Genomic DNA, 13,600 nt, shown 5'->3' with positions numbered 1-13,600 from the left:
TAGAGGGAGCAGGTTAGTCTTCAGCTCGATGGCAGCGTGCGCCGGGCAGTTCCAGGCAGTGTCTGTTGTTGTGTAGCTTGTGTGGTGTCTTCTGTGTCTTACACTTTTGTTGGGTCTATATGTCGTCTTTGCGCTTAAGGTGGGCAGGGTGTGTCTGGGATGGCAAATGCCTCGGGCGCCATTCCTGGCGTCGAAACACCTGTACTCGTCGGCATAGTGCCAATCGGGCGCTGCTTTTCTGGCGTTTAAAGCGTGCGGCGTGGATCGGTCTGGCGTCTCGGAGGTTTCCGGGCGGTCCTCTTTTGCGGCGACGTTTCCGGCTGCGTGAGCAGCTCTGTTCTCTTGCCGTCCATTTTAGTGGACGGGGGTTTCTTCCCTGCATCCTTTATGTTCTTAGGTCTTGAAGCTGGGCTCGTTGCGCCAACGTCCTCTCAGTTTTGAGAGTAACTTCATGTTACGGGCTGTGACGTTCCTCTCTGTTTTGGCGGCTGCCCTAGAGGCTCCTCACATCGTCATCACGGTGCCGCAGGTGGTCTTGCTCGACGGCGTCTTCGGTCTGGGTGTCGTTCTTGTTGCCGAGAGTTCTCTCTCGTCTTTGAGGCCTGTTGTTTGTAGTGTTCTGTGGAGTGTCGGGGTGTGTGTGTGCTTGGCCTGGAGCCGCCCTGCCCAGGGGGCGTAGAGTCAGGGGGTTGGTGGAATAGCGATAAGCGTCTGTGGCTGATGTGTTGCTGTGCCTAGACTGTTGAGGCAAAGGTTGCACAGTCATCTTGGTCTGAGTAGCTGAGGTACTAGAGGGAACATGTGACTGGTGCCTATCTGACTACATTATGGTGTTTCTAACTCTTCTTTTTATTTTTTTTATTTAATGTGAAGGTTCCAAGCGAGGAGTGATGTGGGATATGGGCCCTGGAGCTGACTTGGACAAGGTGAGTGGGGACTGGTAGGCTGAAGTAGTGGTTATTTTTCAGGTGGTGTGTGGCTGGTCCTGTTATAAGCAACTCCTGTTGTTTGGGTCTTACAGGTGGTGCGTAAGCCTGCAAGAGGCAAGCCAGACTGACGAAGGTGGGGCGGGCGAGCTGTCAAGGTAAAGGAGGGTGAGACGGGGATCGGTGCGGGCAGGCTGTGGTTTCGGGCAGTATCTCAGCATGTGCCTCTCTGCTTGGGTTTCTGCAGGTGCCGTATGCAGGCTCGGAGGGATGCCGCCGCATGTCGACGAGCGGTCCCGGAAGGTGAGGCGGTGGTGGGCCGGGTTGGCATCTAATAGCCGAGTATTGTATGGCAATGGAGTTGCAGTGTTTCTCTTAGGGTTTGCAGGTTCTGCGGGGGCTGCCTTTGGAAGTGCAGGAGCGTTTGAGGTGAGCTGGGTAGTAGGGAGGTGAAGCGTGGGGCTGGTGTTTTCTTGCAAGCGCAAAGGTAATTTTGTGTCTCTCGGTATCCTAGGTGCCGGAAGCGATGACAGCTGCAGCGTCGGACTCCGGAATCGGAGGGGAGCAGGTGAGCGGCCTGCCACGACGCATGTGAAGTGGCAGCTGTTTTGGGAAAGGTCTGTGTTGACCGATGTGGTGGTGACTGTGATGGCATCGGTTTTGTTTTGCAGAGGGTGAAGAGGAACCTGGCGACGGCAGGATGGATCCAGCGGGCTGAGTGTGGTTTTTCCTTGTCAAGGATGGATTCAGCCTCGCGGCCGTCTGCAAGCTAAGTTGAGGCTCTAGTGCTGGAGAGGGGTCGGGGGGAGGGAGGGTACAAGGTTGGCCATTGCAGGAAGGGGTTTTTAAAGGTAGTGCTGGGGAGAGGTCTGTCTGGGAACAGCGCCGTCTAGGCGGCTAGAGGGAGCAGATTAGTCTTGAGCTCCATGGCAGCGTGCGCCGGGCAGGGCGGTTCCAGGCTGTGTCTGTTGTTGCGTAGTTTGTGTGGTGTCTTCTGTGTCTTACACTTTTGTTGGGTCTATATGTCGTCTTTGCGCTTAAGGTGGGCAGGGTGTGTCTGGGGCGGCATATGCCTCGGGTGCCATTCCTGGCGTCGAAACACCTGTACTCGTCGGCATAGTGCCAATTGGGCGCTGCTTTTCTGGCGTTTAAAGCGTGCGGCATGGATCGGTCTGGCGTCTCGGAGGTTTCCGGGCGGTCCTCTTTTGCGGCGACATTTCCGGCTGCGTGAGCAGCTCTGTTCTCTTGCCATCCATCTTAGTGGATGGGGGTTTCTTCCCTGCATCCTTACGTTGTTAGGTCTTGAAGCCGGGCTCGTTGCGCCAGCGTCCTCTCAGTTTTGAGAGTAACTTCGTGTTACGGGCTGTGACGTTCCTCTCTGTTTTGGCGGCTGCCCTAGAGGCTCCTGACATCGTCATCACGGTGCCGCAGGTGGTCTTGCTCGACGGCGTCTTCGGTCTGGGTGTCGTTCTTGTTGGTGAGAGTTCTCTCTCGTCTTTGAGGCCTGTTGTTTGTAGTGTTCTGTGGAGTGTCGGGGTGTGTGTGTGCTTGGCCTGGAGCCGCCCTGCCCGGGGGGGCGTAGAGTCAGGGGGTTGGTGGAATAGCGATAAGCGTCTGTGGCTGATGTGTTGCTGTGCCTAGACTGTTGAGGCAAAGGTTGCACAGTCATCTTGGTCTGAGTAGCTGAGGTACTAGAGGGAACATGTGACTGGTGCCTATCTGACTACATTATGGTGTTTCTAACTCTTCTTTTTATTTTTTTTATTTAATGTGAAGGTTCCAAGCGAGGAGTGATGTGGGATATGGGCCCTGGAGCTGACTTGGACAAGGTGAGTGGGGACTGGTAGGCTGAAGTAGTGGTTATTTTTCAGGTGGTGTGTGGCTGGTCCTGTTCTGAAGAACAGGGGTTGCTTATGTCTTACAGGTGGTGCGTAAGCCTGCAAGAGGCAAGCCAGACTGACGAAGGTGGGGCGGGCGAGCTGTCAAGGTAAAGGAGGGTGAGACGGGGATCGGTGCGGGCAGGCTGTGGTTTCGGGCAGTATCTCAGCATGTGCCTCTCTGCTTGGGTTTCTGCAGGTGCCGTATGCAGGCTCGGAGGGATGCCGCCGCATGTCGACGAGCGGTCCCGGAAGGTGAGGCGGTGGTGGGCCGGGTTGGCATCTAATAGCCGAGTATTGTATGGCAATGGAGTTGCAGTGTTTCTCTTAGGGTTTGCAGGTTCTGCGGGGGCTGCCTTTGGAAGTGCAGGAGCGTTTGAGGTGAGCTGGGTAGTAGGGAGGTGAAGCGTGGGGCTGGTGTTTTCTTGCAAGCGCAAAGGTAATTTTGTGTCTCTCGGTATCCTAGGTGCCGGAAGCGATGACAGCTGCAGCGTCGGACTCCGGAATCGGAGGGGAGCAGGTGAGCGGCCTGCCACGACGCATGTGAAGTGGCAGCTGTTTTGGGAAAGGTCTGTGTTGACCGATGTGGTGGTGACTGTGATGGCATCGGTTTTGTTTTGCAGAGGGTGAAGAGGAACCTGGCGACGGCAGGATGGATCCAGCGGGCTGAGTGTGGTTTTCCTTGTCAAGGATGGATTCAGCCTCGCGGCCGTCTGCAAGCTAAGTTGAGGCTCTAGTGCTGGAGAGGGGTCGGGGGAGGGAGGGTACAAGGTTGGCCATTGCAGGAAGGGGTTTTAAAGGTAGCGCTGGGGAGAGGTCTGTCTGGGAACAGTGCCGTCTAGGCGGCTAGAGGGAGCAGATTAGTCTTGAGCTCGATGGCAGCGTGCGCCGGGCAGGGCGGTTCCAGGCTGTGTCTGTTGTTGCGTAGTTTGTGTGGTGTCTTCTGTGTCTTACACTTTTGTTGGGTCTATATGTCGTCTTTGCGCTTAAGGTGGGCAGGGTGTGTCTGGGGCGGCAAATGCCTCGGGTGCCATTCCTGGCGTCGAAACACCTGTACTCGTCGGCATAGTGCCAATCGGGCGCTGCTTTTCTGGCGTTTAAAGCGTGCGGCGTGGATCGGTCTGGCGTCTCGGAGGTTTCCGGGCGGTCCTCTTCTGCGGCGACGTTTCCGGCTGCGTGAGCAGCTCTGTTCTCTTGCCGTCCATTTTAGTGGACGGGGGTTTCTTCCCTGCATCCTTACGTTGTTAGGTCTTGAAGCCGGGCTCGTTGCGCCAACATCCTCTCAGTTTTGAGAGTAACTTCGTGTTACGGGCCGTGACGTTCCTGTCTTTCTGGGGTGTCCCTAGAGGCTCGTCACATGTCCATCAGGGTCCCGCAGGTGGTCTTGCTTGATGGCATCCTCTGTTCATGTGTCATTCTTGTTGGTGAGTGTTCTCTGTCGTCTTTGAGGCCTGTTTGTAGTGTTCTGTGGAGTGTCGGGGTGTGTGTGTGTGTTTTGGCCTCGAGCCGCCCTGCCCGGGGGGGCGTAGAGTCAGGGGGTAGGTGGGACAGCAGTGACAGTCTATGGTTAATATGTTGCTACGCCTAGACTGTTGAGGCAAAGGCTATACAGTCATCTTGAACTGAGTAGCTATTAGCAGGGTGTTTGTATTTAATAGTGTTATATGGGGATGTGTAGAGCTGTGTGGGAGGTGGTGTTCAGGGGTATCAATGGAGCTTACATCTCAAAGGTGTTAATGTTTTATTGTTTGGTGATTAAGTGGGTGTTTTGTGGTTGGTTTTTTTTTGAAATGTTGCGTGTGGTTGGACTGTTGGTGGTATACTTAAAAGGGTACAATAACTCTAGAACTGTTAAGGTATTGCTCTGTTTCTGAGTGAAGCGTTTGATATTATTTTTGCAGATACAGAGGCACGAGCCATGCGCCAAGTAGTTATAGAGGTGGCAAGTGGAGTATTAAAAGAAGGTTTTTGAGGCCCCTGTCCATTATCTTTCAGAAGTTGTGGAAAATCGGGGGATGTACAGGTATGTCAAAATGTACCTTTTGCTTTGGTCATTTTGTGTGCCGCAGGCAGCCTCGGAGGGGGCGTAGTTTCCCGCTGAGGAGCGGCTGGAGGAGGCGAGGTGGTTGTCAGCCGGGTCGTCATTTAATAGTGAAGTATGAAATGGCATGTTGGTTAATCATTTCCCGTTTGGTTTTGTGGGAGCTGTGCTGGCTGCCTTGAGAATCAGCCGAGAAGTTGAGGTGAGCTGGGTGGTAGAGGGGAGGCACACGGGGCTGGCTATTTCACCCGAGCGCCACGGGAACTTTGTGTCTCCTGGCATCCTAGGCGCACCGAGCGACAGCCGCAGCATCTTTCTTGAGAACAGGCGTGGAGCAGGGGAGCAGGGCGGTGCGGTGCTTTTGAGGAGGAGGGTGTCGCAGAAGCGGTTGGCAGTAACCAGACCAGTGTGGAATAGCAGCACTGTGTTTTAGTTTGTTAGTGTGCTGTGGGTTTTTTTGGTTGGGAGGTTTTGGGTTTTTTGGTTTTTGTTTTTTGGTGGGGTTTTGTTGTGTGTTTTTTTTTTTTTTTTTTTTTAGATAATGAAGAGGAACTGAGCGAGTGCAGGAATGTTCTAGTTAGGTGTGTGGTGGTTTTCTTTTTTCTTTTTTGAGGGTGGATTCAGATCCCTGGCCCTCTGAAAGCTCAGTTGCGGGGTCAGGGCTGAGGAGGTATCAAGGATAGGAATTGCAGGGAGGGGTTATAAAGTTGGTGTCGGGGAGAGGCCTGTCCAGGAGCAGTCTCCTTTGGGAAGGGAAAAGGACCGGGTTACTGTTCTTAGCACGCTGCTGACGTTGGCTGGGCAGGGCGGTTCCATCCTGTGTCTGTGTGTTCTGCTTTTGCGTAGTCTGTCTTCTGTGTCTCGTACCCTGGCTTTCTCGGGTCTTGATGTTTCCGTAGCTCTTGGTGATCATGGGGCCCCTCGGTAAGCCTCCCGAGGGTCTCGAACGCGTCGCTTCATCGGCATAGCTTTTCTTGCGCCCTGCTTATCTTGCCGTCGTAGCTTAAAGCGCGGACGTGTCCGGGAAGCGTCGCGTTACAGATGTTTCTGAGGGATCATCTGTTGCGGTGGCCAGCCAGGCGGTCTCTGCAGGTCTGCTGTTGAGACTTATATTTTTATGGTCGTTTTCAGGGGTTTCATCCCTGGTTCCTTAATGGTCTTAGGTCTTAACTCCTGGATTGTCATGCATCCATTTATCTCTTTTTAGATGGTAGTTTTCTCATGGGCCATGGCAGGCCTATGTCTTTTTTTGGGATGCTGTAGAGCGTTCGTGCCGTTGTGGCACTGTAGGGGTTCCGTTTTGGAGGCATCTTCCCTACCGGAGTCATTCCTGGTCATGATGTTCTCGGGTCTCAAGGTGATGTGGTTTGTGGTGTTTGTGTGCAGTGTCTGTCTGCGTGTCGGGGTTGGGGCCGCTCTGCCCAGGAGCGTAGCAATATTGGAGTTGGGGGTAGCGTAGCCTTATGGTGCTATGTCCATTTGTACAGTATCTGGAGGCAAAGACTGTAGAGGCCATCTCAAGGCAAGCAGCTGTAGACAGGTGCCGCAGTTACTTCTGTTGTGTTTTGCGGTTGCCGGAGGCTGGATCGTCGCATGTAGCGAAGTGTCGTCTTCTGCTTGCCGTAACGGAAGGTGAAACTTGGGAATCGTACGGAGCCCAAGGTTGTTTAGAAGTGCATGGCGAGGCAGTTCCAGGGATAGCTCTGGAACTGGGGGGCTGTGCTGCAGTGGCAGCTGGGTGGTGTAACCATAGCGTTTTGAGTGAGAGGTGGTTGCAGGATCGTTCGGTTCCTGAGTGTGCCAAAGCTTGTACGTGTGAAGTATTTTATTGCAGGTTGTATGTAAGGTTGAGAGTAATTTATTTCTTAGATACTTAGAATAAAAAGCAACCCAGCTGGGGGATTTTTTTTTTTTCTCCTGGCTGTTTTTTTTTTTCCCGGTCCTGGCTGCTCTGTGTGGTGATGATCATCACCACGGTTTGGGGGGAGGTCAGGCGTGGGCCGGGGTTTTGGCAGGCAGGGCGATTATATTTTTTTGAGGCCCCTGGGAATACAGTTCCCAGGGAGCGCCGCAGAGGCAGGGCAATGGTGTGTTGTGGCATGCTGGTGGTGGAATGGATTGGCTGAGACAGAGGAGTGGTTTGGGTGGTAGCTGAATGAATGGTGTGTTTGGAATGCATCTAATCTGTGATGATTGGTGGTTGAAGGATTGTCTAGTTCCTGAATGTGCCTATCCGTGTATGTGTGAAGAATGTTATTTCAGGTTGTATGTAAGGTTGAGAGTAATTGTATTTCATAGATACTTAGCATAAAAAAACTCCAGCTGGGTGATTTTTTTTGTTTTTTTTTCCCGTGTGGGTTGTTTTTTCCCCGGTCCCGGCCGCTCTGCGAGGCGATGATCATCGCCAAGGCTTGGGCAGAGGTCAGGCTCGGCCCGGGGTTTTCACAGGCAGGGCTTTCTTTTTTGAGGCCCCCGGGAATACTGTTCCCAGGGAGCGCCACAGAGGCAGGGCAATGGTCCGTTGTGGCATGCCAGTGGTGGAATGGATTGGCTGAGAGCGAGGCGTGGTTTGGGTGGTAGCTGAATGAGCGGTATGTTTGGAATGTACCTACCCTGTGACGATCGGTGGTTGAAGGGTTGTCCAGTTCCTGAATGTGCCTAACGTTGTATGTGTGAAGTATTTTATTGCAGGTTGTAGGTAATGTTGAGAGTAATTTATTTCATATATAATTAGAATAAAAAAAATCCCAGCTGGGGGATTTTTTTTTTTTTTTCCCCTGGCTGGGTTTTTTTTTCCCCCGGTCCCGGCCGCTCTGCGAGGCGATGATCATCGCCAAGGTTTGGGCGGAGGTCAGGCTTGGGCCGGGGTTTTCACAGGCAGGGTGGTTTTTTTTTTGAGGCCCCCGGGAACACCGTTCCCAGGGAGCGCCGCAGAGGCAGGGCATCGGTCCGTTGTGGCATGCTGGTAGTGGAATGGATTGGCTGAGAGTGAGGCGTGGTTTGGGTGGTAGCTGAATGAATGGTATGTTTGGAATGCGTCTATCCTGTGATGATTGGTGGTTGAAGGTTGTCCAGTTCCTGCATGTGCCTAACGTTGTATGTGTGAAGTATTTTATGGCAGGTTGTAGGTAATGTTGAGAGTAATTTATTTCATATATACTTAGAATAAAAAAAATCCCAGCTGGGGGATTTTTTTTTTTTCCCCTGGCTGGGTTTTTTTTTCCCCCGGTCCCGGCCGCTCTGCGAGGCGATGATCATCGCCAAGGTTTGGGCGGAGGTCAGGCTTGGGCCGGGGTTTTCGCAGGCAGGGTGGTTTTTTTTGAGGCCCCCGGGAACACCGTTCCCAGGGAGCGCCGCAGAGGCAGGGCATCGGTCTGTTGTGGCATGCTGGTAGTGGAATGGATTGGCTGAGAGCGAGGCGTGGTTTGGGTGGTAGCTGAATGAATGGTATGTTTGGAATGCGTCTATCCTGTGATGATTGGTGGTTGAAGGGTTGTCCAGTTCCTGCATGTGCCTAACGTTGTATGTGTGAAGTATTTTATGGCAGGTTGTAGGTAATGTTGAGAGTAATTTATTTCATATATACTTAGAATAAAAAAAAATCCCAGCTGGGGGATTTTTTTTTTTTCCCCTGGCTGGGTTTTTTTTTCCCCCGGTCCCGGCCGCTCTGCGAGGCGATGATCATCGCCAAGGTTTGGGCGGAGGTCAGGCTTGGGCCGGGGTTTTTGCAGGCAGGGTGGTTTTTTTTTTTTGAGGCCCCCGGGAACACCGTTCCCAGGGAGCGCCGCAGAGGCAGGGCAACGGTCCGTTGTGGCATGCTGGTAGTGGAATGGATTGGCTGAGAGCGAGGCGTGGTTTGGGTGGTAGCTGAATGAGCGGTGTGTTTGGAATGCATCTAACCTGTGATGATGGTGTGGGGGCTTTTTCGTTTTTTTGCAGGTTCCAGGTGGAAATAAAATTTTTCCTTTGCAGATGTGTAGAAATGAAAACAGCATTAAAAAACTCCAGCTGGGGAATTCGGTTTTCCCCCAGTAGCGTTGTGCTTTTTGAGAACGTCAGCAATGACTGACTGGGATTCTGACAACAGGAAAAACTTTTATGATGCCTGAAGTTGTTCATCTTGCAATCTCATGGACAGCGGTACTGAGCGAAACCCTTTTGAGCTCTACTGGACCTAAGCGGGCTGTGCCAGCATCTTCCTCTGAGTGGGGACGCCTCTCAGCGCTGAGAACTTTTGGAGTTTCCCTATAGAGGCTGGTTGACAGGATCCGGGCCGATATCTGATGCCTCTCACTCCTTGGGAGTCAACGCTTGCCTGTTCAGATGGTAGTTGTTTGATGTGAGCATTTTCTGGAGCTTGAGGGCAATTTTCACTGAATGCCTTTATGTATGTTTACTGAGAGTATTTCACTAAGTCTGTAACAAATGACGTCGCTGTGTGTGTGTAACGATACAAATGTTGTAGTAAACCCTATGTAATCAGTTTGTGACTGGTAAATGAACCAATGAATAGGTATTGCTAAATTTCAGCAAGGTTGACTGTGAAACGCCCTTAAACCGCCGGTAGACGTGTATACCCCATAGCTGTGAACTGTTGACCAAGTCTGAGACTAGGAGTGGATCCAGCCGCACCTAGACTCCTCTCTGAGGAGGAGTTTAGAAAGCAAGGGGGTCCATTCTGAACCTCGTGACTCAACAGGAGGGCCTGCCATGTTGTCCTTTGTATTTGCTTATGACCCAATATTGTCTTGACTGTAACGTTGTTCTGACCGTGGCCCCCCCCTTAACTCACTGCTGGATGGGTATACCCCGTAGCTGTGAACCGTTGACCAAGTCTGAGACTAGGATTGGATCCAGCCGCACCTAGGCTCCTCTCTGAGAAGGAGTTTAGAAAGCAAGGGGGTCCATTCTGAACCTCGTGACTGAACGGGAGGGCCTCCCTTGTTGTCCTTTGTATTTGCGTATGACCAATATTGTCTTGACTGTAATGTTGGTCTGACCGTGAGACCCCCCCCTTAACTCACTGCTGGATGGGTATACCCCGTAGCTGTGAACCGTTGACCAAGTCTGAGACTAGGATTGGATCCAGCCGCACCTAGGCTCCTCTCTGAGAAGGAGTTTAGAAAGCAAGGGGGTCCATTCTGAACCTCGTGACTGAACGGGAGGGCCTCCCTTGGTATTTGCTTGTACATCAAGTTTGTATTTTTTTCTGTCTCTGTCTATATAGAACTGACTTAAATTTGTGTGTACATTATTACATGTGATATGGAAGTAATAGCAAAGCTTCCCTTTATTAGGGTTGTGTGGTATGAAAAAAAAATGGTTGTGCAAAGCTTGCGATGCAGGCGACGTTGGATCAGGTTTGCCTCGCATGTGTGTAGAAAAATTGTGAAAGCAGTTGTAATGGAGCTTTTTGTAGGGCCAGTTTTGTCTCTGGAGTCTGTAGAAATGGCTGTAATGAGGTTGTAATAAAGGTTATGTTGTGTTGGGTGTGGTTTGCCTCCTCTGTCGGTATTAAAACTTTTAGAACCAGTTGTTGTCAAGTTGTGAGGTGGCTTTTGCCCTCTGCGTCCATATTGATGCTTCACAACCAGTTGTAATAAAGGTGGAGTTGGAGCTGTTGTTTTAAGCCTATGGCTGTATTTAAACTTGGATAAAGGTTGAAGTTGTTGGATGGGTTTTGTCTGCTCTGTCTGTATTGCAAAGGCCAACACAGTTGTAATGAAGTTGTTTTGGCCCCCTTTCCTCTCTGGTGCCGGTCTTGGCCCCCTTTCCTCTCTGGTGCTGGTCTTGGCCCCCTTTCCTCTCTCTCTGGTGCTGGTCTTGGCCCCCTTTCCTCTCTCTCTGGTGCTGGTCTTGGCCCCCTTTCCTCTCTCTCTGGTGCTGGTCTTTGCCTTAGAATGTTTTACTAATTTCACTTGAAAGTCCAAAAGTTATGTACTGTAATAGCAGCAGTAGAAAATGGCATACTCCCTGGGAGTAAAAATTAACTTAAAACAAGAAAAAAAATTAATTATTAGAAAAAAACCTACTCCCAGGGTAGGAGCCATTTTCTACTGCTGCACCAGACTTATTATTTTTCATTTTTTTTCTTTATAGTATACAAATACACATAAACCCCCCCTCCACCTGGGAGGAATCAATGATTACAGTAATGACACCTAATATTACCATAATCATTAAATGCATCCAGGTAGACAACCAATTAACACCCTCTTATGCAAATGAAGAAAGTAATAATGCAAATTACACAAAAAAATTTTCAGCACCACCACCTGCACAACACAAAAAAACCTGAGCACCACCAAATGGAACCAACACCCTTCAAAATTAATCATACACACTCAAAAAAACATTAAAAACAAGCAATTGGCAAACACAAAAAAAACCTCTCAAACACAACCACAATCACCAACACAGAACCTGCAAACCACACAGAAACATATCCACACAGCCAAGACAAAACCAGAAGTCCTCCCACACCACAGAGCAGGACCTCCAGACCATAGAAATGAAACCGGAAGTCTCCCTCTATGATCCGGAAGTCCTCCAGCTACACCGGAAGTCCTGCGACTACACCGGAAGTGACTACAAAATCACCGGAAATAGCCTCCCTACACCCGGAAGTGACCCGAACCACACCGGAAACGACCCCACACAAACCGGAAGTGAAGCAAAACCAACCGGAAGTTACCGATTCCGACCGGAAGTGGTCCCAAAACCCGAAAAATAAACCGGAAACAGTCAAAACAAAACCGGAAGTACCACAAAAAACAACAGAAACACCTCAAATTCACCAAAACCAGACCCATAACAACCACAATCAAAACCTAAAATAAAACCACACTTAACTGAGCTGTTGGAGTTATAGGTTATGGGTACAGTTTAGGTTTACGGTTTAGAGTTAGGGGCCACAGGCACAGTTAGGGGTGAGGAGTGAGGATTATGGGTGAGGGTTAGCAGTTAGGGGTCAGGGTCAGGGGTTAGGGTTAGGGGTTAGGGTTAGGGTATAGGATCACGGTTAGGGGTTAGGGTTAGGGTTAGGGTTAGGGGTTAGGGTTACGGTTAGGAGTTTGGGTTAGGGTTAGGGTTAGGGTTAGGGGTTAGGGTTAGGGTTAGGGTTAGGGTTAGGGTTAGGGTTAGGGTTAGGGTTAGGGTTAGGGGTTAGGGTTAGGGTTAGGGTTAGGGTTAGGGTTAGGGTTAGGGTTAGGGTTAGGGTTAGGGTTAGGGTTAGGGTTAGGGTTAGGGTTAGGGTTAGGGTTAGGGTTAGGGTTAGGGTTAGGGTTAGGGTTAGGGTTAGGGTTAGGGTTAGGGTTAGGGTTAGGGTTAGGGTTAGGGTTAGGGTTAGGGGTTAGGGTTAGGGTTAGGGTTAGGGTTAGGGTTAGGGTTAGGGTTAGGGTTAGGGTTAGGGTTAGGGTTAGGGTTAGGGTTAGGGTTAGGGTTAGGGTTAGGGTTAGGGTTAGGGTTAGGGTTAGGGTTAGGGTTAGGGTTAGGGTTTAGGGTTAGGGTTAGGGTTAGGGTTAGGGTTAGGGTTAGGGGTTAGGGTTAGGGTTAGGGTTAGGGTTAGGGTTAGGGTTAGGGTTAGGGTTAGGGTTAGGGTTAGGGTTAGGGTTAGGGTTAGGGTTAGGGTTAGGGTTAGGGTTAGGGTTAGGGTTAGGGTTAGGGTTAGGGTTAGGGTTAGGGGTTAGGGTTAGGGTTAGGGTTAGGGTTAGGGTTAGGGTTAGGGTTAGGGTTAGGGTTAGGGTTAGGGTTAGGGTTAGGGTTAGGGTTAGGGTTAGGGTTAGGGTTAGGGTTAGGGTTAGGGTTAGGGTTAGGGTTAGGGTTAGGGTTAGGGTTAGGGTTAGGGTTAGGGTTAGGGTTAGGGTTAGGGTTAGGGTTAGGGTTAGGGTTAGGGTTAGGGTTAGGGTTAGGGTTAGGGTTAGGGTTAGGGTTAGGGTTAGGGTTAGGGTTAGGGTTAGGGTTAGGGTTAGGGTTAGGGTTAGGGTTAGGGTTAGGGTTAGGGTTAGGGTTAGGGTTAGGGTTAGGGTTAGGGTTAGGGGTTAGGGTTAGGGTTAGGGTTAGGGTTAGGGTTAGGGTTAGGGTTAGGGTTAGGGGTTAGGGTTAGGGTTAGGGTTAGGGTTAGGGTTAGGGTTAGGGTTAGGGTTAGGGTTAGGGTTAGGGTTAGGGTTAGGGTTAGGGTTAGGGTTAGGGTTAGGGTTAGGGTTAGGGTTAGGGTTAGGGTTAGGGTTAGGGTTAGGGTTAGGGTTAGGGTTAGGGTTAGGGTTAGGGTTAGGGTTAGGGTTAGGGTTAGGGTTAGGGTTAGGGTTAGGGTTAGGGTTAGGGTTAGGGTTAGGGTTAGGGTTAGGGTTAGGGTTAGGGTTAGGGTTAGGGTTAGGGTTAGGGTTAGGGTTAGGGTTAGGGTTAGGGTTAGGGTTAGGGTTAGGGTTAGGGTTAGGGTTAGGGTTAGGGTTAGGGTTAGGGTTAGGGTTAGGGTTAGGGTTAGGGTTAGGGTTAGGGTTAGGGTTAGGGTTAGGGTTAGGGTTAGGGTTAGGGTTAGGGTTAGGGTTAGGGTTAGGGTTAGGGTTAGGGTTAGGGTTAGGGTTAGGGTTAGGGTTAGGGTTAGGGTTAGGGTTAGGGTTAGGGTTAGGGTTAGGGTTAGGGTTAGGGTTAGGGTTAGGGTTAGGGTTAGGGTTAGGGTTAGGGTTAGGGTTAGGGTTAGGGTTAGGGTTAGGGTTAGGGTTAGGGTTAGGGTTAGGGTTAGGGTTAGGGTTAGGGTT

General features: G+C 50.8%; 1 long non-coding RNA gene across 1 annotated transcript; it reads left to right on the top strand.

Moving 5' to 3' along the window:
• The first annotated feature begins 3,422 nt into the window (after positions 1–3,422).
• LOC148056974 (uncharacterized) lies at positions 3,423–10,429 on the top strand. Its single transcript, XR_015702104.1, has 3 exons — positions 3,423–3,527; positions 4,705–4,826; positions 8,784–10,429. It is a non-coding gene; the product is annotated as an uncharacterized LOC148056974 (long non-coding RNA).
• The last annotated feature ends 3,171 nt before the right edge of the window (positions 10,430–13,600 follow it).

This window comes from Nipponia nippon, unplaced genomic scaffold (assembly GCF_047370975.1).
Source record: "Nipponia nippon isolate SJK-2023a ecotype South Korea unplaced genomic scaffold, ASM4737097v1 scaffold_102, whole genome shotgun sequence".
Classification (NCBI taxonomy): Eukaryota; Metazoa; Chordata; class Aves; order Pelecaniformes; family Threskiornithidae; genus Nipponia; species Nipponia nippon.
Note: the sequence above shows the minus strand (reverse complement) of the source record. Positions and strands in the feature narration are given on the sequence as shown.